Below are 23,721 nucleotides of genomic sequence, written 5' to 3'. Positions count from 1 at the left end.
CTTGGCTCCCGTCCTCTTCCAGGTTTTGTTGTCATGGCCAATTTTAGTGGGCACCTGGTGAGGTGTATTGAAGGTGGCAGCGGCTTTAAAATGCACACCCTGCCTCTTTTAGGTGGCTGCATTTATAGAACTTGATTGTCCTTTGGGGAGATTAAAAAAAACTTGAGTTATGGATTTTTCCAAGTATAGCCTGTTGAATATTAATTCTGTAATAATTCACCTTTGAAGTTTATGAGGCTAGAAGTAGAAGATGCTGTGATTAACCAGACTTGTGGTCTATAAAATGAAGTCTAGTGAAGGGAAATAATTGCAAACTGAGCTCTGGCTTCCAGACTTTCCCTATTTCCACTCTTAACCTGCTGGTAGTTTTCAAAATACTGGATTTCACAAGATCTTGGAATAAGGTGGGCAGTAGAGAGAATCAATCACCTCCCCCCCCATCCCAATTAAAGTAGCCAACAAGATGCTCTTTGCCCTCATACATTTATTAGGGGAGAAAGCCTCTATTAAATCCATCAAATCCATTAAAATAAGTACAGGGAAAGTCCTTAATCATTTGACAGGGTTGAAAGCCATTGGGAGAAAGAATATAATGTTGCATAGGAGAAGTATTAGCATTAGTTAAAGAATTGGTCACATCCTCTGAGGCTTGGATAAAAACAGCAAGCTAGTTCAGAATCTGGTGTTCCAGCCTAACTGTGAAGCAGCTTCAGTCAAGCCCCTGTGAGGTAATCCCTTGAGTGAAGAATGGGGAGGACCGCCAGACAAAAACCTAGATATCTTCCACTTGAAGACTACTCGTGTTAAGGAGACAATGACATTGTGTTTGTATTGATGCAGAGTCTACCACCCAGTGCTCATTCATTGGTAGTGGTTCTGCCCACTAGAAAATTTTACTTCCCATATGTGATGTTGAGTTTCCCTTTTGTGGAACAGCAGCCTGATGGCAGCATACAACGGAAAACCAAAAGATAGATTGAATGAAAAGGTATCTTCAGGATTCTACAAGGAACCCACAGAATTAAGCCGGGCTAAGGGAAATTTCATGAAGATCCCACCAAAGGGGAAACTATGTCTTTAACTTATTACTTTGCCACATGTGCTCTATAAACATGAGCCCACATCCCCCTGTGTTTTATGTGTACTTATGATACAATGTGATTTTTTTTTTTTTGGAGGGAGCAGACTGAAGAATTATTATGTATCAAGTGTTATTACTATACCACTTTAGTAAATACTGTTTCTAAAAGCTAATTAAATCTGACTAATTGACATCAACTGATAATCAATGAAGCCCACCAGTGGGAACTCATAATCAATAGCAACAGCAGGAAAGTCAGTCTCTCAGAGTTACTGCCCCACATCCTAACAGGAATCTATTTATTGGGATAAGATGATCATTAAAAATAAGTAGATAGGGCTCTTAAAGTCATCTAATCCAAATCCCTCATGTAACTTCTTTCTATCATCCCTGACAAGTAGATATCTTCCACTTGAAGACCACTTGTGATAAGGAACTTGTTACTTTTGGAGACAAGGCCATTGTATTTGTATTGATGCAAAATCTACCTCTCAGTATCTTCAATTCATTCATTGATAGTGGTTCTGCCCACTAGAAAAATAACTTGAGTTAATGTTGGAAAGAGCATTCATTATGGTTCCCCCTTTCAGAGTTTATAGATAAGGAAATAGTCCTTCAAAACCTGAGTGATTTCTATTCAGGGAACATTTAGCTAATGGCTGTTATGTACAAGAAAGGGGTGGAGGATTTGACATCCACACAAGAAAGTAACTACAACATGATTTAAGGAGGGAGAGAGCACTAAAACTGGGGTGGGATCAGAAAGGTGACAAGTGAATTGATTCTTGAAGGGACTTAATCCTAACAGTGGAATTAAAGAAAAACTATATTCAGGAGCAGGAAAGAGGTGGAAAGATGAAGTAGTCTGGTTTGGTGGTGGAATGTAGTAGTGTCAAACTTTAATAGAAATCAACTTTAAAACCCATACATCAACACTATGCTGAATTGTATTTTTATTTATTTGATAAACATTTTAACTGATTGGGACCATACTGGGAGTTTTAGACTCAAGTTTCAGCCCCTATTGTGTATTATCGAGAATGCTAGATTTAATCAAGAGACCAGAGTTCTAATTCTGCTTCAGATATTTACTAGTTGTATGACCCTAAGTTCTCTCTGCCAAAATTTCCTCATCTATAAAATGAGAGTCGTGATAGCACCTACTTCATAGGATGGCCATGAGGATTACATGAGAAAATATATATAAAGTGCTTTGTACCAGCTATATAAATGTTAGCTCTGACTAATACTATTGGCTAAAATGTAGATTGTATGAAGGTATATGATGTGAAATCTCTCTAGGAAGGAGCCAGATGCTAAAGGGAGCCTTTTGAATTTGCTTTTTTGTTTTGGAGGAGATGGGGAGCTACGTATACCAAGGACGGGGAGTGACATGGTTAGATCTATGCATTAGGGAAATTATTTTGTCAGCTCTTTGAGGACCAGATTGCACAAGGTAGAGAGTCTGGAAATAGGAAGACCAGTGAGCACATGATTGCAATACAACTTGCAGGTGAGATGCAGTCAGATTAGAATGGATGGGTTTTATTGTACAAAAGGAGAGGAGGGCACAAATGTGAGAGATATCATGATGGTAGAATTGATGAGATTTGTTAGCTGATTGGCAGGGAACATAAGGGCCAGTGAACAATCAGTAACAACTCTGAGATTTTAAATTTGGATTACCAGAGAGATAGATTACCACTCCAACATCAATTGGGAAGTTTAGAGAAGGGATCGGTTTGGGGGAAAGATCATGAGGTTTTCATGCATTGAGTTCAAGGTATCTATGGGATATCCAAATGGAGATATCCAGTAAAGTATGCTGATGATCAGACAGGATAGTTAAGAGACAGAAATTAGGACTCTAGATAAAGACTTGGGATTCTTTTTTAGGGTTATAACTACAAATAGTAAACAGCAGAGCCAAATTTTGAATCTAGATCCTCTGATTCAAAATCCAATCCTTTTTCTGCTATACTAGGCTTTCCTCTCCTTCCATATGAACAATATATATGGCTGTCTTATTTATGTTAATACAACTTGTTTATCATTTGGGGAATTCCTCCTATCACCAAAATCTTAGGCTGTCCTACTACAATCCTTATCCCTATTCCTACCTATCCCATTGATGTCTATTTACAATCCACTTTCTTTATCAATACGGTATCCATAGACACTCAAGATATATTATTAATATGTTCTTTGTTGTATTTTACTAAACATATGAAACAATCTATATAGTTTTAAAGCAACAAACAGTGCTTCAGGCTCAAACTACTTGGGGGATGACAATATAATTATTGTACAGTATGATATAGGATCTCCTGTTCAATCAATCACTTATCTTGAAAACCATCGATGACACAGTTGTGGCAGAATAAAGAGATACGGGTGAAAAACTGTGTCCTGTAAGGTTTTTTTCCCTAAAAGTTTAATTTTAGAAAAATATGTATTGCACTCTTGTGGAGGCATCTAGATGGTGCAGTAAGCCTGGAATTGGGAAGATTCCTCTACATGAGTTCAAATCCAGCCTCAGATACTTACTAGCTATGTGACCCTGGACAATTCATTTGACTGTTTGCCTCAGTTTCCTCATCTATAAAATGAGAAAGAAATGGTAAATCACTCCAGTATCTTAGCCAGAAAAAATCCCAAATGGGGTCGTGAAGAGTTAGCCATAACTAAAACGACTGAACAATAAAGAACTGGAAGCTAAGAGATTGCCCGTCAATTGGGGAAAGGCTGAACAAATTAGAGCACGTGAAGATCAGGGAATTACTAATAAGAAATGGTAGAGCGAATAGTTTCAGATACGTATGAAATGATGCGGAGTAAAATGAGTGGGATCAGGAGAACAACTTACACAGTACCAACATCGAAAGGACAGACGACATTGAGAGACTTAAGAACTCTGGTCAACGCCATAACCCATCCCGATTCCAAAGCGCCGATGAGGAAGCAAGCTCCCCATGGCACCGCCAGGGCAAACACTGGTCTTGCTTGACTCTGCATGTTTGTAACAAGGATTTTGTTTTGTTTTGTTTTCACATGTTGGAGGCAGAGGAGGAGGACAAGGGAAAAAAAATAGATTTTTGTTAATTGAATAGAGACTTGGGATAAAATCTCATTACAAGAACATCCACCAGACTAGCTGGCTGGCTAGACACATCATTCTACTCTCTTTTCTCATGCCAGCAATTAGGAGAGTCTCAGGCTCATCAAATAACAAAGTAATATTTGCATCTCACCCAGAGCTGTGGCAAGAGCTCCAGTTAGATTAGAAAGCTCTGGACATGCTAATAAGTATGCATTTGAACTGGCGTCTAATTTTCATTCTTTTAATCATAACTTGCCACTCCTTGGGCCCACTTTCAATAGACATTCACTCTGGGTTTGATTCAAAGTCTTTCTGATTTGGGGTAGTCATTGTTGGGCTGTCACCCCACATGTATCATGCTCACAGCAGGTTGGGGGGTAGACCTGGTGAGTTTATTTGTGCCTTCTGAATTGGCTTGGAAAGTTGCCTATTGATGTTAATTATGGTTTGGGGATGGTTGTTGAAGTTGTTGGAGCCCCAAAGTCTGAAAAATTAAAGAGTCTTATTAAATATTTAATAATTATTTAATTTTTCTACATGGCGCATGTTGCTGGGGGATTTTCTGGGCTCTGGGCCAAGTGTGGTTCAGTGTTGATTCTTGGGCCTGCAGTTATGGATCCTGATTAGAGTTTTATAAAAAATGCTTCTTTTGGGGGATTGCCTCTGAGAAGTAGATTCAGGGGACATTTTGCCTTTTTTTCATGTTCAGCAAAGGCAGGAAGGACATAATCAATTTTTACCCAGAAGGTTGTGAGCATGCTGCTTTGTGGAACAAGAGGAAATGTTTTGTTGCATCTTGTCTAGTCATTCATGGGATAATCTTCAAGGCAAACATGAATGTTTCCTATATTAGTCATAGGATCATAAGCTTAGAGCTTGAAAGGGATATTAAACTAAAGGTCACCTAGTCCCACCTTTCTATTTTACAGGTGAGGAAACTCTAGGCCCAAGTGGTAAGTATCAGTGATAGAACTGGAACCCAAGCCCTTTATTCAAAGTGCCAAAAGTCTTTTCCCCATACCCTGCTACCTTTCTTTGAGGGAAAAAAAAAGAATAAAAGAAAAAGTATAATTTGAAATAATGTAAGGTGATAAAGATGATGACTGTTGTTTTTATAGCATCTTAAAGCTTTGTATTGGTCTTGTCTGATTTAAGTATCACAATAATCCCATGCCACAGATACTACACATATTTTTTTTCTTGAGGCAGCTTGGGCACAGATTAAGTGATTGGCCAAAGTCACACAGTTAATACGAGTGGGAGGCAGAAAAAAAATTTTTTTTTTTTGCTCAGGCAATGGGAGTTAAGTGACTTGTCCAGGGTCACACAGCCAAGCAGTATTAAGTGTCTGATCCAGATTTGAACTCGAGTCCTCCTGACTTCAGGTTTGGTGCTCTATCCACTGCATCAACTAGTTCCTCTGAGACACAGAATTTGATCTCTGGTTGCTCATGGCATCAATACCATGTTTTAGCCTGGTAATGCTTTAAAAAATACTATTACTCATAATTATTAGCATTTATAGCATATCTTAGGGCAAACTCAAAGCCTACTGTCCTAAAACATTCCACAGAAATGCACAGAAACCAGATTAAACAATAATTGAGAAATATTTAACAAAATAAAAATACAGTACAACATAGATAATGTTGATATGTGGTTTTCTAAATCAATAAGTGGCTTGTAATGACACTTTAGACTTTGTAAAGCACTTTACATATATCTTTGGTGGATACTGCTTTCTGCTTTTTATCTATTCCTATGTCTTCCTATGTTTTTCTGCATTTACCATGTTCATAGTTTCTTACAGCACATTAATTTTCTTTCTTTTTTAAAATTCTTTTTGGTGAGGTAATTGGGGCTATATGACTCGTCCAGGGTCACACAGCTACTGAATGTTAAATGTCCAAGACTAGATTTGAACTCAGGTTCTCCTGACTCTATGACTGGTGATCTATCCAAGGCCCCTGTCTTTCTTTCTTTCTTTCTTTCTTTCTTTCTTTCTTTCTTTCTTTCTTTCTTTCTTTCTTCTTTCTTTCTTTCTTTCTTTCTTTCTTTCTTTCTCTTCTGTCCTCCTTTCCTCCCTCCCTTCTTTCTTTTTCCTTCCTTCCTTCCTTCCTTCTTTATTTTCTTTCTTTCCTTCTTTCCTTCCTTCCTTTCTTTCCTTCCTTCCTTCTTCCTTCCTTCCTTCCTTCTTCCTTCCTTCCTTCCTTCCTTCCTTCCTTCCTTCCTTCCTTCCTTCCTTCCTTCCTTCCTTCCTTCTTCCTTCCTCTTTTTTCCTTTCTTTTTTTTCCCCCTGAGTCAATTGGGGTTAAGTGACTTGCCCAGGGTCACACAGCCAAGAAGTGTTAAGTGTCTGAGGCCAAATGACTTCAGGGCTCGGGCTAGATCCACTGGACCACCTACCTGCTCCATGGCTGCTTCACTAAGCTGCTCCTAATTTTCAGTTTGTTCATATGCCATAATTGGTCAGCCATTCCCTAACCAATGGACATCTACTTTATAAAACTTCAAATTTTAGAGTCTAGCTCCCAATAGGAGCATAGGAAATGCTTATTGAATTGACTTGAAAAGTGGAAATTCATCATAATTAAAGATCAGAGAATGTAGCTTCCGTTTTCTCCTCTGTATTTTCTAGATCAGACTTCTGAGATTCCTTCCAGTATGGATTCTGATTTTCAGGCCTAAGTCTTTGCTAGAACCGGAGGGGATCTTTAAAAGTTTCTCAGAGTCGAACTGCCCTATTTTAAAATAAGAAAACAAAGTACTTTACAAGGACTCGGTGATGCTCGTGCACCTAGAAATGGTGGGATAAGACGGAGTCCAGAATTGGCCCATGTTCTTTTTTCTCTGATACCTCATGCCCCAGGCCTGCTTCTGAATTGCAGAGCCTATCTTGGGGTACCCTATGACCACCGTATACTCCACTTGATACAGAGCAGGGCCAATAGGTCTGGGAGATGGTTTTCTTATGGCTAACATAGAAACAAAACCAGTATTTAGTCCCTGAATATCCCATGTCATTTAGTCTGCCCTCTGCTGTTCAAAAGAGAGTATTCATGGGAAAGGAAATGCCCTGGACACTGCTAGGATTTCTCATACATTTTCATTGGAATTGTCTATAATTAGTTTGTGACTGTCACCTCAGAGAGAAAAATCAATGGAGAAGCCATTATCGCCAAACAGCTAGTGAGAGATGTGTGGGATGAGGCGTGTGGACGTGGGATTTCACTGTATAGGTTGTGGATATGCGAGCGAAAGGTAAGCTCTTCCAGCCAACGTGGAACAGATTGCATGATTTATCTGCAAGACGGCTCCCTCGTCTTTTAACGACTCAATAGGTTATTCAGGACAGACTCTTTGGACAGCTGGCACCTCTCCAGTTTACTTTGGCCATCGCACCCAGACTCATCATCCGCTCTATTCTTTTTTTTTTCCCTCCATATTTAATAGTCTCTGCAGTGCAGATGTAGCCCATGACCACAAAGTAAATGTCATCATCTTCAGTAAATAAATAGTTTTATCAACATCTACCTTGACAACCATTGGGTGTTTCCAGGGTAGAAGTGTTTGGCCTTTTAGCCTAAATCAACATGATTTCCTGAATTCTTTCTCATTGCTTCCAGGGGGAGGAAAGCTGCCTTAGGGAACCTGAGCGTGAGATGTTCAACAGTGCAAAAAGAAAAACTCCCACAAGTGTATAATATCAGATACAGGGCTTTTTTTTGGGGGGAAAGAAAGGTAAGGAGGGAGGGAGAGAGGGAGGGAAAAAGGAAGGAAGGAAGGGAAGATAGGAAGAAAGGGAAGACAGAAAGAAAAAAAGAAGGAAGGAAATGAAGGGAGAAAAGGAGGATGGAAGGAAAGAAGGAAGGAAATGAAGGGAGAAAAGGAGGATGGAAGGAAAGAAGGAAGGAAGGAAAGGAAGGGAGGAAGAGAAAAAGAGAGGGAAGGAAGAGGGAGGGAGGGAGAGAAAGAATTCAGGAACCGCCCTGTAGACATTCAAGTTTAGAAGGAAAAGGGCAACTAGTCCAATCTGAACCTGAGCAGAGGTAATTCCCTCTGCCTCATCTCCAACAAATGGTTACTCAATCGCCTGTTAGAAACTTTTAGTAATATTCAAACCTGCTCTCAAACACTTATTGTGACCCTGGGCAAATCATTTCACTTTATTTGACTCAATTTCCTCATCTGTAAAATGAGCCAGAGAAGGAAACAACAAACCACTTCACGGTCTCTGCCAAGGAAAGTCCAGATGGGGTCATGAAGAGTTGGACACAATTAAAAAAATAGCTGAACAACAAAGTAATATGGAACTCATTCATTTCTTTTTAAAAATATTTTATCAACATTTCCCAACGTCACTATTACTTCCCAATGACATACTCTTCCCCCAGTAGGATGCTCTCTTATGAATAAAAAAGCACACCTAAGCAAAGCAAATCAATACATTGGCCATGCCCAACAACGTCTGCCTCATTCTATTCCTATGCCCCTCATGTCTCTACCAGGTATTGTAAACTGGGATTTAAATGCAGGCACTGATTTTGGGTCCAAGGCTCTCTCCACCACCATTAACTTCTTTAGAATCATAAGGATTGGTTGAGGAGATTCCTGGTGGAGAGCTTCCTTGAACATTTAGCGTAGTGCCTGGCACACAGTAGGCACTTAATAAATGCTTACTGACTGACTGATGACTATACCAAATTTTTAATTTTTATTTAATTTTTTAGAACAGAGCATGTGTTGATTTACTTTCAATCTCTATAGTTCTTTTTTGGGATGCAGATGGCATTTTTTGTCCAAAGTCTATTGGGATTGCTTTGGATCACTGAGAAGAACTAGATCTTTCATTGTGGATCATTTCCCATTCTTGCTATTATTGTGCACAATGTATTCCTGCTTCTGCTTGTTTCATTCAGCATCAGTTCATGTAAATCTGTCCAGGCCTTTCTGTAATCAATTTGTTTATCATTTTTTATAGAACAATAATATCCTATTACCTTTGTACATCACAACTTGTTCAGCCATTTCCCAATTGATGGGTATCCACTCCTTTTCCAATTCTTTGCTGCCACAAAAAGAGCTGCTACAAACATTTTTGCACATGTGGGTCCTTTTCCCTCCTTCATGATTTCCTTGGGATACAGCCCAATAACGGCACTGCTGGATCAAAGGCTATGCACAGTCTTATAGCCCTTTGGGCATAGTTTCAAATTGTTCTTCAGAATGGTTGGATCAGTTCACAACTCCACCAACAATGTATAAGTGTCCCACATCCTCTTCAAATTCATCATTATCTTTTTCTGTCATCTTAGCCAATCTGAGAAGTGTGTAGTGATACCTCAGAGTTGTCTTAATTTACCTTTCTCTAATCAATAAAATCATTTTAAAAAAAATAAGAAAAAACAAGTGTTATTGCTATCTAGTTATTAGAATGTATACCAAGTTTCCAAATTTGCTTCAGAGGTCAACATAGCAACTAGCCATGGTATCATCTGAGTGCAGAAGCAGAAACTATCTCAGCTGCCAGAGGAAACATCTGAAAGTGTGATGAAGCCCTGGCAGACCTGTGCTTCTAGCAGGGAGTTGGCCATGCCCGGACTGAGATTTAGTGCATCTTTTCCATCTTGGAAATTCTGATGCATCCTCTTCTCTCTTCCAGTGTTTCTCAAGGATCCCTGGAGGAAGAATGTGCAAAAGAGAAAGATGACATCTCTGCATTCTAATGGAAAGCTGAAAGAGATTCCAGAGGACACAGAAAGACAGAAGAAGAATACAAACTATTAAAGGTATGCCCGGCCCACTCCGAAATCTTTACCCACCGATCCATGTTTTAAATTAAAGCAAGGCGGTCAACCCAGTGTTGTAGACTCAATTGGCAAGATAGGATGAATATGTCAGAAGTGGATGTTTTGGTTGCTACCTTTTGATGAGGGAGGGGAGGAAGACCTCCAAAGGGAGGGGCAGGGAAAGAGCCGTGGGCATTCTTTCAACCCAGGTGTGTTTGGAATAGCAGGACTGCTGTCTGAGGAGCCAGTGGGAAGTCAGTGATAAAATGCTGGGAAACCCAACACCAATGATAATGATCATTCTAACAATGAAATAGCCTGTGGCCGTAAAGCCTTTCATAGCTTCGAAAGCTCTTTCACATATTAGCTCATTTGACCCTCACATCAATCTTCTTGGGTAGACACCATGGAGATCATTGTAATGTTTGCTTTGTAGCCAAGGAGAGTGATTTTCAGAGAGATGCTCTTCCTCCTACCTCGATCAGAATTGTGTGATCAGTAAGTGGCAGTCTGGGATCCAGACTCACCTTCTAATTCCTAGGAGAGTTTTCTGTGATTTTTTTGACCTAGAGAAGCTATTTGGGGTGAACTTTCAGGGGTAGCCCTCTAAATTTTCAACCTCCCTCTGACCTGGCAGGTTTGAGGGGCAGAAGCAAAGGAGGGCTGGGTGTGGAGAAGTCTTTACTCGAGTTTCTTTTTACTGTTTTTCTTGCTTGCCATCCAAGACCTTGTAGCACAGTAACAAAAAAAGGGGGGGTCTTAAAGGGTCTGAGTCCAAATTCTGGCTGGGTCATTTTATGCCTTTGCTAACTAGGCAAGTTGGTTCCCTCTCTGAAACTCAGTTTCCTTGGACTTGGTGATTTCTAAAATCCCTTCTATCACTCAAATATATGATCCTCTGGCTGGCACATTATATCCCAGTCCCATAGTAAATATTATTCAGATATTTATTCTTTCCTAATCTTTCCATATGTAATATACTGTGTTTGGTTGTGGTGCTATCTTTTAGTAAAGGCATTGAGAAGCTGGAGAGGGACTGAGCTGGGCTGTCCAGATGGTGAGCAGCTCATAAGTTCATTAGATAATACAATTAATGGTTGTGTATAGAAGCCCAAATACCTGTCACGTGAAGCTTGATCGAAAGAATCGGTGATATGTATCTTAGGGAAGAGACAGGTGGTCGTCATCTTCAGGGTTACCAGTTTAGCCTGGACAGAAGCCTTCTGGCCCAATCCCCTCATTTTATAGTGGAGGAAGCCAACATTCAGAGAAGTTATGTTTTAGCCAAGATCCCATGGGTAGAAAGTGGCAAAACCAGAATTCGAATCCAGACCCCCTAACTGTATCAAACTATCTCCTAACTAGAAGAGGGATTAGATGTGTTCTTTTTTGGCTCTTTTGGGGCATAATTCAGAATGGGTGGAATGTAATAGAGAAGCAAATTTATTTTTCATATCAAGAAAAACTTCCTAATAAGGAGAGTTGTCCAAAAGAGGAACGAGCTTCCATAAGAGGTAGTCATTTCCCTGGATGTTGGAGGTTTTCCAATAAGGATTGGTTGGATGTTCATCAGGGAATTTCATGGCCAAGTTGGATTCGATGGTCTCTGAGGTCCCTGAACTCTGAAATGATGTGATTCTATATTTGGGATTAGAACACCAGTCTGAGCCCTCCCAACTTGCTCTCCTACATCCTGCCTGGCTCAATGAATCTCTGGCTCCCCGTGACCACTTTCAAGGATCCATATGAGCTTTTTGGTCCCAGCAGCTAGAGGAAGATGACAAAGAGTAAGCACTGGAATAAGGCACACTTTGTGCCATCGATATGGTTCTAAGGCATACCATCTTCACAAGTTATAATGTGGCAAAGGTAGATATCCTGCTAAATGCAAGAGAAAGTATAATTGGAGTGGAAAGGCTAAGTGATGCAATGCCACTGGTACTAGTTGAATGATGTACCCCAAAATTGTCTGTGGCTGCTTCAGGAATGGATTCTACGAGGGAACAACAGCTAAACCCAAGAGAGCAGCTGCTGCAGCATCTAATTCATCTCAGGGATTCAACTGTTTGTTAAAATAAATGTCCTGAATCCAAAAAACCAAAAAAGAGGATCTGTGTGAGCTTCAGCTGTGTGACGGACATAGCTTTTTAGCTCACGCAACAGAAAGCGGCCCAAGAGGTTGATTTAAGAGTTGGTACTTGTTATCAGTTTCATGTCAGACATCCCTTTGGGATGTTTGACTCAAAGTGAGAATTTAATTACACTTTAAGACATGAACTAGGTTTACTTTCCTAGATTAAATTATATCCTGTGAAAAGTGTGTTCTCAATATAGTAAGTACTGAATCCCTTCCCTCCCACATGGATGCTGACTCCCTACCTAGTAATTTAGTGTAAAATGAGAGACATCTTCTGCTTTCTCTCTCTCTTTTTTTAAGGTAGGTATTTTGTGTCCATTATACAGAGTTCCCATAATCTCAGATAAAAGTAGAACTTTGGGGAATATTTTATTAATATTAAAATAAAAGAGTAAAAATTCCATTAAATGATTTTCAACATTTCCAAAGACAGTTACTAGGGACAATCCACAGGTTTCATAACAACCAGTGATCTTTAGTGAGATGTTTGGAAAGAGGAAGCTAGCATTCTCAAAACAAAGCTTAGAGAAGCAAAGATCTAAAGCAATTTTATCATTTTACAGATAAGGAAACAGAACTCAAAATCTTAGTAATTCTACATGGCCTAACAGAGCCTAAGTTCCACTGGCAGAGCCTCCATGATTAGCCAAGTAGTAAGAACAAAAGCAATTTAGGGTTAAGTTTCTCTGACCCAATTCAAGCCTTTTTTCCCAGCACCACCCTCTGCCTTCCAGAGTTATTCAACTTGGCTGTCAGAGGATATGACACTCTATTAAAAGTAGGGACTTTTGTCACTTCTAGTAGCTTCCTTTAAAAAATGGACCTCTAGGGCAGAGCCAGGGTGGCAGAAAGTAAACAGGACTTTGCCTGAATTCTTCCTGGCTTCTCTCTGATCAACACCAGATCAAGTCTCTGAACTGCTTTTGGAGTGACAGAACCCAGCAATGTTTGGAGTGTAACAAATTTCCAGCAGAAGATATTTCAGAAGAACTTCAGGAAGGGTCGGGCTCAATAGGGCACAGAGGAAGCAGCCGGGCACAGGGGAAGCAGCCCAGCACAGGCATAGGGAGACCCAAGGCAGAGTGGCCTCCACATGCTGGGGAAATCTACTGGGAGGCTTTTAGTCAAAATACAGCAGTGTTGGCTATCTGTCCTGGTTCAGAAGCCAGTGGATCAGCAGAATAGCTTTGAGATCTCCAACACAACTACAGAAGGCAAATAGTGAGTCCAATGAGATCAAGAATCAAACAAAACCCTCAAAAGTGAAAAAATAGAAGAAAATGTAAAAATTGGACTTTGGGAATTATTTTCTTCAAAAATAATTCTTAAGATACAAATACTATTAAGAATATAAGAAAAGCCTTAATGTAGCACAGGAGCTAAAAACTCGATGGTTGTTGTTTCTTTGGGAAGATTAGAAAATATTTTATTTAATATTTAAATTTAAAATAAAAAATATTTTAAATATTTTAAAAGGTAGAAAACCCCCATTTTAGCAGTGAGGTGTCTCTTTTACTATTGCAATGGCACTGAGCTCACTGTCAGCAATGGATAGACAGCTCCCGTGTGGTGGGTGGGGAATCTGAGGAACTAAAAGATAAAAAGGAGACCCAAATTTAAATCTATGTAGGTGATTAAGATCCCACACAGAGCTTAGATTTAAAGGAAATGAACATGAGAGAGACAGGACATGAGACTGGGGTAAGTGATTTAATAGGTGGTCAGCTCAAAGGCTACAGCTTTGTAGAGTGAGAAGGAGATTGGCTTGAAATCAGACGAATTGGTTTGGTCAGTCAATTCAACAGGCATATATTAAGCCCTTATTATTTACCAGGCACTGAATTGAATTCTGGGGATACAAAAAAAAAGTAAAAGGTCTATGTTTCCAAGGAACTTACAATCTAACAGAAGCTTCAAATCCTATTTCTATCATGTACTATTTAGTAACGTTGGGCAAGTCTGTTAATTTTATCACAAAATAAGGCATTTGGACTAAGGTCCCTTTTATTCTAGGTATATATACTTGGGGCAGCTAGGTGGTGCAGTGGATAGAGTGATGAACCTAGACTGAGTTCAGATCTGTCCTCAGACACTTACTAGCCATGTGACCATTCTGGGCAAAATACTGAAGCCTGTGTGCCTCAGTTTCCTCATCTGTAAAATAATCTAGAGAAGGAAATGGCAAACCATTCTAGTCTCTTTGCCAAGAAAATTCCAAATAGGGTCACAGAGAATTAGATATGATAAAAAACTTTAGACACTAATTCCTTCATTTTACATAAAAGAAACCTGAAACCTTGGGAGGTATATAATGATTTGTCCAAGATCACGCAGATAGCAATGATAAGTTGAGATTCAAATTCAAATTTGACTCCAAATTCCGCTTGCTTTAAGCAGAAAAAAACTAGTCTTATTCCTTAGTGCAGTGGATGTCATCAAGGACATACCTTCATCTAAAAAGACCTCTTGTAATACTATTTTTAAAGGGCTTCCAGTTCCAACAAAGGAACTTTTGCCCTAACACTTTCACTGGGGGGAAATGGAAGCTCCTTGAAGGTGGGTGTTTCATTTTATCTTAGTGTCTGGCACATAATCATCACGTGATAAATTCTTATAGAAAGAAGGAATGAAGGAACGTCATTAGCTTTTCACCAGCAGAGTGGGATGTCTGCTGGGAAAGGGGATGAATGATGGGGTCTAGAGCCAGATGAAGACTTGGCTTACATCAGCTTACATATTTACTACTGGAAATAATGAATCATTGGTAACCATTGTCACAAGCCCCTTATAATAATGGTTGTTATTCAGCCCTTCCAGGATGTGTGATTTCATCATTGTGGGTACTCTGGCCAGTGTCAGCTGCCTATAACTTGGTATAAATGGTCTTATAGAGTTGCTGGAGCCGATAGAATGTATCATCCTATAGCCATGTTGGGGTTCAACCTCTTTGACCAAATTGGTCATCAGAGGATAGACATGATTCAAAGACTAATTATAAAAGCCTTAAAGTTTTTCCAGTTAAGTAGGGCCTATGGGACCCCGTGAGCCAATGCCATAATCTCCAAGAACCCAAAATAAGTCCCATCGCAAAATAAGGTGTTGGAGGAAGAGAGTGTAAGGGAGCAGGCATCAGAGTAGCAATTAATTGTAATGACTGTTGATACCTGTCAGAGACAGAGCTAGTAATTTTTATGCTTGATATAAGAGCATTAAATATATCCTCAAATCAGTCCAAAGAACAGTAGACCTTGATCTGGTGAACCTCTTGGAAAATACCCTGAGACATCAGATGGGAATACAACCTCATGAAGTGGGATAGCCTAAGTCATAGGAGTCCTCAAACTTTTTAAATAGAGGGGCCACTTTACTGTCCCTCAGACTGATGGATGCCGGACTATAGTAAAAACAAAAACTTTGTTCTGTGGGCCTTTAAATAAAGAAACTTCATAGCTCTGGGTGAGGGGGATAAACGTCCTCAGCTGCTGCATCTGGCTCACGGGCCATAGTTTGAGGATCCCCGGCTAAATATCCATATTCACTGGGGAGAAAACAGTAGATATCAACTTCTAATCTCCCTAGAGAGGAAGAACCCCAAATAGTGACTTGTGGGAAAAGATCTTGGGATGCCACAAGACAATGGGGAGATCTCTGCTTAGTAAGAATCAGGACTGGGCTCAGGCAAAGAGGAGATGAAACGGTATGTTTCTCCCAGTACAGCCTGGTAACTTCCCAATTTAACTGAATATACTTGCTCTGAAGGATGGAAATGTAAAAAATTCATTTTAAACTTTTATAATTAAAAAAAGACCACCTGAATGTCAGTATCCTGAGACAAAGCCCCAGGCAACCTACCCTAGTTTATAGATGATTTCAATTAATACCCATGTAATACAAAATATTCTTTACTTAGAATTCTTTGGGTCTCCCCTCTTAAATCTAGAGAAAACTTTTGGAAATTAAATATAGCTTAAATGTACCCATACCAATCTTGGCTTTTTCTGGAACTTTGTTAAAAGTTATCTTTGAGTCATCTTTAGGTCCAGTCATCCAAAGCAGGTAGATAGTGCATAGATAGTTATTGTCCTTTTTCTTGAAGAGGACCAAAGTGATATCACTATGTTAGAATCAAATTAGTGTGTCTGACTACAGTTGATTAGAACAATACAAGCTCAGCATGCTCTGCCAAAGCTGGACACAAATTGTCCCTGTGAACATTTGGGGTGAATTCTCTAACTTTGTGCATCTTGTGTTTTTTGTGAGTTCATTCAATTCTGCTTTGCTCGTAGAGCCACCGATGAGGGCACACCATACTGGGCAGTCCTGTGGCAGTGGCTCCCATGTCATACAATCGATTCTCAAGTTCTTGAGAGAGACCTTGAGCGTGTCTTTGTATTGCTTTTTCTGACCACCTTCTGTGCACTTGCCAAGCGTACATTTAGCACTTGAATGATGTGGTCAGCCAAATGGAATTGTACTCTTGCAGTAGAATTGGAACGCTCGGAAGTTTAGCTTGAGAAAGGACTTCATTGTCTGGTATCTTATCCTGCAGGTGATCTTCAGAATCTTCCTAAGACAATCCAAATGGAAGTGACTCAGTTTCCAGTCATGGTGCTGGTTTACTGTCCAAATCTATCTTAGACATTTGCTGGCTGTGTGATTCTGAGCAAGTCACTTAATCTATCATCTGCCTTGATTTCTTCATCTGTAAAATGAGCTGGAGAAGGCAATGGCAAATCACTCCAGTTGTCAAGAAAACTCCAATTAGGGTCATGAGGAGTCAGACATGACTGAAAAACAAGACCCAGCTGAGATAACATAAGCTAAACACTTTGCAAACCTTAAAGCACCAGATAAATGCTAGTTATCATTGTTATAACAATTATTATGATAAGTAATCACCATAAATTGTTTAGAATTGTATCATAATAAATATTACTTCATATTTAATTGCCAATTATATTGGGGTGAATATTACCATAATTCTTGTGATTATAATAATGTGTTGTTATTACTGTTATTATACTGTATCCCCCATGCACTCCATGACCCAAGGATGCTGGTTCCTTCTACCCCTTGATACTTCATCCCCTACAGCCGCCCTACCAACCCTTCTGACATCCAGCTTTCCCAGCTTTCTACAAGTCTCAACCCATGTCCTGCCTTCTGAGAGGCAACAAAGCTCAATGGAAAGGCCATTGGCTTTGGAGTCAGATTCTGCCTTGGAGACTTCCTAGCTCCGCGACACAGGGCAAATCATTTTTAGCAACTCCATGCTTTTCTCTCCTGTAAAAGGAGGACATTGGATTCGAAGAACTTTGAATCTGTAATTCCTGACCTTTCCTTTCCCACTCCCATCCCACTACTTTTAGGGTTCCCCGCTGAAATGACCATCCATCTCTCCTGTGTATATTTTGAATGATTGTTTCCCAATAGGATGTAAGCTCCCTGAAGGCAGGAATTGTTTTTTTCTCTCTCTCTAGCACTTAGGAAGATGTTTAGTATATAGGAAGCACTTTTTGCTTGCTTGCTTGATTCCAGACCACACTTGTAATGTGATAAGATGCCGACAGGGATGAAGCTATTCAGTGGAAGACAATCAGTGTGGGGAAGGATATTAAAAGTGCATGGTCCATGAGGATTAGTTTTTTTATTAAAGTTTTTATTTTCAAAACATACAGACCGATAATTTTTCAACATTGACCCTCACATAGCCTTGTGTTCCAAATTTTCCCCTCCTTCCCCCCACCTCCTCCCCTTAAGCAATCCAATATATGTTATACATGGTAAAATATATGTTAAATCCAATATATGTAATCATATTTATACAATTATCTTGCTGTATAAGAAAAATCAGATCCAAAAGGAAAGAAAATGAGTAAGAAAACAAAATGCAAACAAGAAACAACAAAAAGAGTGAAAATGTTATGTTGTGAACCACACTCAGTTCCCACAGTCCTCTCTCTGGGTGCCGATGGCTCTCTTCATCACAAGATCATTGGAAATGGTCCATGAGGATCAGTGATGGCAAAGAGAAAATGTAGGGGAGACATGATAACTGTCTTCCAAAAGTTGGAAGCTTATCATGGGACAAACAGGATTAGACTTGACCTAATAGCTTCTACAGGGAAGACTTAGGAAGTCCCAAAGACACAAATGTAGGAAACATTTCCCAGCTTGAGATGTCCCACAGTGGAACAGGCTTTCTCAGCAACTGATAGCTTCCCCTTCAATAGAATCCTTCCAGCAAAGTCTGGTGGACTGCAGAGTTCTATCTGGATACCGTTGGAGATCCATCCTTTCCAACTAGGAGATCGGGGGTGATTCTGGGCTGGGTTAGAGAAGGCTAATGAATGGAGCAGAATGGAAAGGGTTTTTTAAGAAAAAAATTGATAGGTTAAAAGTAAACTTCACCTGATGGCCAGCAGGGGGAGTAGAGTGTAAAGAATATTCTCTTTGGCAGATTAGGGTTTCCAGGGATACCTGTCCTCTTGATTCCCTGAACCTTTTGAGTAATAAATTTCTACATGTCTCTGATTTCACCTTTGTATTGAACCTGCTCCCAGACTAAGTCGGAGTCATTTTTATGGGAGCAGACTTGGGCTGTATTTATTAAATGTCCCTGGATCAGGCAGATCTATAGAAATTCAGAAGAAAAGCTTTTATGAGCTTCATTTGCCCAGTGAAAATTTACAGCAAAGTGGACACACCAGGCCAGGAACACATGACAGAGGTTCTAGGACACACACAATATGAAAGCTGCTGCAGAGGTTAGTTAATAGATGGAAAGGCTCTTAGTAAAAGTTAAAACCTCGAAGCAAGGCTATACCCCTGCTATTATGGATTTTCTATTTGGAAACTTAGCCTGTGATTTCATTGGCTTAGGGAATTCCCAGTGAAGAAACCCCCTCTTCCAATGCTGGCACTGGCTCTGTAATGTTTGAACTTAAATCTAGAGCTGCCAGAACTTTTAAAAATTAAGTCCTAGAGCACCAGCCCTGAAGTCAGGAGGACCCGAGTTCAAATCTGGCCTTAGACACTTAACACTTCCCGGTTATGTGACCCCGGGCAAGTCACTTAACCCCAATTGCCTCAGCAACAACAACAAAAAATAACGTCTTGGGTCATGTGGCCAGTTGAAGGGCTATGGATAGAGGGCCAAGCTTGGAATCAGGATATCTCACTTTCCTGAATTTAAATTACTGAGATACTTACTAGCCATGGGGCCAAGGGCAAGAAACTTAACCATGTCTGCCTCAGGTACTTCATCTATAAAATGAACAGTCCAATATTTCTGCCAAGAAAACCCCAAAAAGGATCATGAAGAATCGGACACAACTGAAAAACAACAAGGTGGTCATTAGGTGTCATAGGTAGGCTATAAACCCAAACCTTCCTCACTTTCAGGCCACCTCTCTAGCCATTACTCCACATTACACATTATATAAATATGAGTTATTATTAATTTTAATAGTAATACATGGACATATATACATACACACATACGTTACATATCTCCAGCTTCACATACTAACTAGCTGTGTGATCCTAGGCAAGTCATGTAGCTTCTATTTTAATTTCTTCACCTGTAAAAAAAAAAAAAAGGCGGGGTGGATAATAATAGCTTCTTCCTAGGATTGTTGTGAACATAAAATGAGATAATATTTATAAAGTATTTTGTAGCTCTTAAATTACATAAATGCTCTCATTAGTATCATTATCAAATACCGATCAAAAAGTAAATCTAAGTAATTATGTGAGGGCACTGTTGTGAAATGGCCACAGAATCTCAGAAATGGAACCAAGGATCATTGGGGGAAAAATGGGACCTTCATTTCCATTTAGCCTAACTCCAATTTACAGAAGAGGAAAATGACAGCATAATGATTTACCAAGATCATACATCTAGGAATTTTAAGAAGTATTTTGAACTCAGGTCTTCCTAGCTTCAAGCCCAACATTCTATCCACCATACCAGATGATAGTGTCTGTTGAAAGGGACTTGAGTGGTCACCTAGACCAATCTGTGTATAGATAAGAATCCACTCTACTATATACCCAATATGTGGTCATCAAACCTCAGATTGAAGGCCTACAGCAAAGAAGAACCCACTTCCTCCTGTGACAAAACCAATTCTACTTCTTGAAAGCTTTGATTGGTGGAGAGTTTTCCCTAGTTGACCCTAAATTTTACTTGAATGGAATGAAGCAAGAGTTCTAAGTTCTGTTCTTTTGGTCCCACCAACCTATGCGACACTGAGCAAATCACCTTCCTTGTCCAAACGTCAATATATTTCCTGTTAAATAAGGATGGAAACTAATGATTATTCAGGGTCCTTCCTGCTCAGACGATCAGAGTTCTGTGCTAATTGGTGATTGTATGTTTATATTCTAAAATTAGCCATGATCATGAATGTGGGGATGGCATCTGTTGCTCCTGATGGCCACATGCTCTGCTTTCCACTAATGCAGTAAAATGTGTGAGATGCAGATGGTTAGCTCTTTATTCTGATACCACATACAGTATCTGCACACTGAGAAAGAGAATCACAAATCTCTTTCCTCATACCTGTGAAGTTCCATATTGGGAAGCAGATGGTGCTGTCTTACAACCCTTCTCGATGTAAGGCAAGTGCATAATTTAGCCATGAAGAAGCAGGGATTCCCTTCCATGGGATGCTTTAAGAAAAGTGCAATGTACAAGCAAACATGTGCAAACACAATGACTTCTGGTAGTTCTTTTGCCCGGATCAGCAGGATGAGTGATAACTAAGAGCTTGCCAGAATCAATCCACCATTATGCATTTATTAAATGCCTATTGTGTGCTGGAAATTGTTCTCAAGGTTCTTCCATTTTATTGAAAGGAAATAAGATGACAGATAAGTAAAATAACAGAGTAATTGGGAAGAAGACATTAGTAACTAGATAGTCAGGAAATGCCTTTTAAAGGATATGGCACTAGAGCAGAATCTTGAAAGAGCTGAAGTTTCCAAGAGACAGAGGTGAGGAAGAAGAAACACTCCAGAACTTGAGGACAACCTATGCAAAGCCACACAGATGGGAGATAGATTTTCATCTACAAGATATAACGAAAAAGGCAATTTTGATGGAGTATGGAATGTATAAAGGAAAATAATATGTAATAATCTGGAAAGGTTGGCCAGAGCAGGATTGGGAAGAATTTTAGCTGCTAATAGAAGAGTTTGTATTTTATTTTAGTGGAAATAAGATGTTAAAAACTTCTTGATCGGGGAGGGATCTTGACTGCCCATGCTTTAGGAATATCAAATTGGCAGCTTTGAGGGGGAAAAGATTGGAGGTGGGAAAGGTTAGGGGCTGAAAGGCTATTATAACTTTTTTTTTTTAGAAAGAGGTTATTGCAAACAATTTGTCAATGTTAAGTTCCTTGAAATTAATCTTTGATATCGACTCTTATATGTAAAATTTTCTATTAAGTTCAGGTTTGGTTGAGACAAAGTCCTGAAAATCTACAAGTTCATTTAATTATTTTCATTTAATATTATGAGTAATTTTGCTGGATATGATATTTTTGTTGGCAGACCTAGTTCTTTTGATTGCTGGTATGTGTGATTCCAGGATCTGTTGTTTTTCATTATCGTTGCTGCTAAGTCCCATACAATTTTAATTGTAGATAAAAAAAAAAACAAAAACAAAAACAAAAACAAAAAAAAAAAAAAAAAAACGAAGAAGAAAGAAAGAAAGAGCCTATTGCAACTATCCAAGAAAGAAGTGATGAGTTTGTGAATCAAGGGTAGATGTAGTATGAGTAAAGAGAAAAGGACTGATTTGAGAGGCATTATTAGTTAAATTAATAATAATTAGCCACTTTTGGAAATGGGATGGGAGAATACTTTTGTTTTATATAATAAAAGATGACCATGAATAGAGAATGTAATCAAAAAGTTCAGCATCCACTAAGCTCATCAGGGTCTGTTGATTTCAGTATTTCACAATTTATTTCAAGACATATTTATTGAAGACCTGTTATGTTCAGGACATCAAGATCTTTACACATACAAAGATGAAACCATCCCTTTGATCAAGGAGCTTATATAGTTTTAGAGAGATAAGAGAGAGCTGAGGTCTGGATTTGTTGCTGAAATAGTGGTCCAAAGGTCACCACCCTTTTTATTTTTCTTCAATCAGTCCAGCTTTTATGATTTATAAAGAACAGAAAAGCAAGATGGGGGAAGAGGGAAGAGTTATTGAAAGCCATTTCCTTCCAAGTCCTTTTCCTTTGAGAATACAGAGCATTTGACAGACTTGCCCTAATTTGGTGCACATCAGAACTAAGAACTATAGCAAAGCCTAAGAAATATAGCAAAGCTCCTATCATAGATCAAATGGTAAGGGATGAGCTAAGAAGTCAGAGTAGAGTTCAAAGATTTTCTTTGCAGGAGCCTCTGCTTTTCACTGATATGTAGGTTGATTGGAGAGAATTGATTCATAGCCATCAGCCAAATGATTTTGTGCCTTTTCTTATTAGGAAAGTAACATAATTTCTGTCTGCCTCAGTTCCCTCAACTGTAAAATTGGGAAAATAACAACATCTACATCTCAGAGTTGTTCTAAAAAACAAATGAGATATTATTTGTAAAAATCCCTTAATTTCCTTGAGCAGGGAAAGATTAAGTAACTTGCCCTCTATTGATAAGAACTAAGAAGAAAATTCGAACCCAGGCTTTTCAGGCTCCGAGTCCAACTTTCCATCTTCTCTGCATTGAACTTGTTTATTGTTGACAACATTTTTAATAACATTAAATAAAATTATTTCCTTTGTAATCCCACCTATTTTATATTATGGATTGAAAAAATTATTCTAGAGAAGGGTGCATGTGATCAATGACATTAAATAGTAATAATAACAACAACAACAATAACTATAACTATATTACTATGTGCCAGGTACTGTGATAAGCATTTTACAATTGTTATCTCATTTGATAATGTGATAACATAGGCTGGAAATAAATTAAAAAAAGAAACTTTCTCTTTAAAATAAATTTTTAAAAAAGAAAGAAAAGAATAAAGGTTGATACTAAATCTGTATACTACCTTATCCTAAGAACAAAGAAAGAAAACAGAGCCAGTAGTATAAAGATGTTTTTGTACCAGGAGCAAAATTCTTTGCTTAATTTTTTAAAATTAACTTATTTTTAATTTTATTAAATTGTTCTCATATTTGAAAAATTATCCAGGCAGGAATTTACTTTGAAATGCACATTACATGATGTGACATATCCTGGTGCTGATCAGACTTTCAGATTTTTAAAGATGTCTTTATTAACATCACACAAATTTCTCCCAATTTCCTTTATTAGGATCCTTTAGATCTTTTGATCTCTTTTTGACTCTTTTTGAGTCATTTTTCTAGTACTGCTAAATTTGGGTGTGCCGGAATGGGTTTTCCAGAGTCTATTGTTAAACTTCCAGTGTGAGCATTTACATCTCAGAAAGAGGCAAATTATATGAATAAAGATTGGAGTTCTTATTTTGTTGATTATCAGGACTTCAGAAAGTAATGGGGAAAATATTAATATTGCAGATTAAACTTTAAAGTATGTCATAACACATTTTTTTTCTCAGAGAGCTGAT

At 38.8% G+C, this 23,721-nt stretch overlaps 1 protein-coding gene across 1 annotated transcript in view; it reads left to right on the top strand.

Moving 5' to 3' along the window:
* Positions 1-23,721, top strand: part of FRMD4B (FERM domain containing 4B) — a 350,691-nt gene that overhangs the window by 72,216 nt on the left and 254,754 nt on the right. The window contains exon 2 of the mRNA XM_051980657.1: positions 9,844-9,970. The gene's annotated coding sequence lies outside the window, so the exon portion shown is untranslated. The remainder of the gene's footprint in view (positions 1-9,843; positions 9,971-23,721) is intronic.

The sequence above is a fragment of the Antechinus flavipes genome, chromosome 1, assembly GCF_016432865.1.
Source record: "Antechinus flavipes isolate AdamAnt ecotype Samford, QLD, Australia chromosome 1, AdamAnt_v2, whole genome shotgun sequence".
NCBI classification, from domain to species: Eukaryota; Metazoa; Chordata; class Mammalia; order Dasyuromorphia; family Dasyuridae; genus Antechinus; species Antechinus flavipes.
Note: the sequence above shows the minus strand (reverse complement) of the source record. Positions and strands in the feature narration are given on the sequence as shown.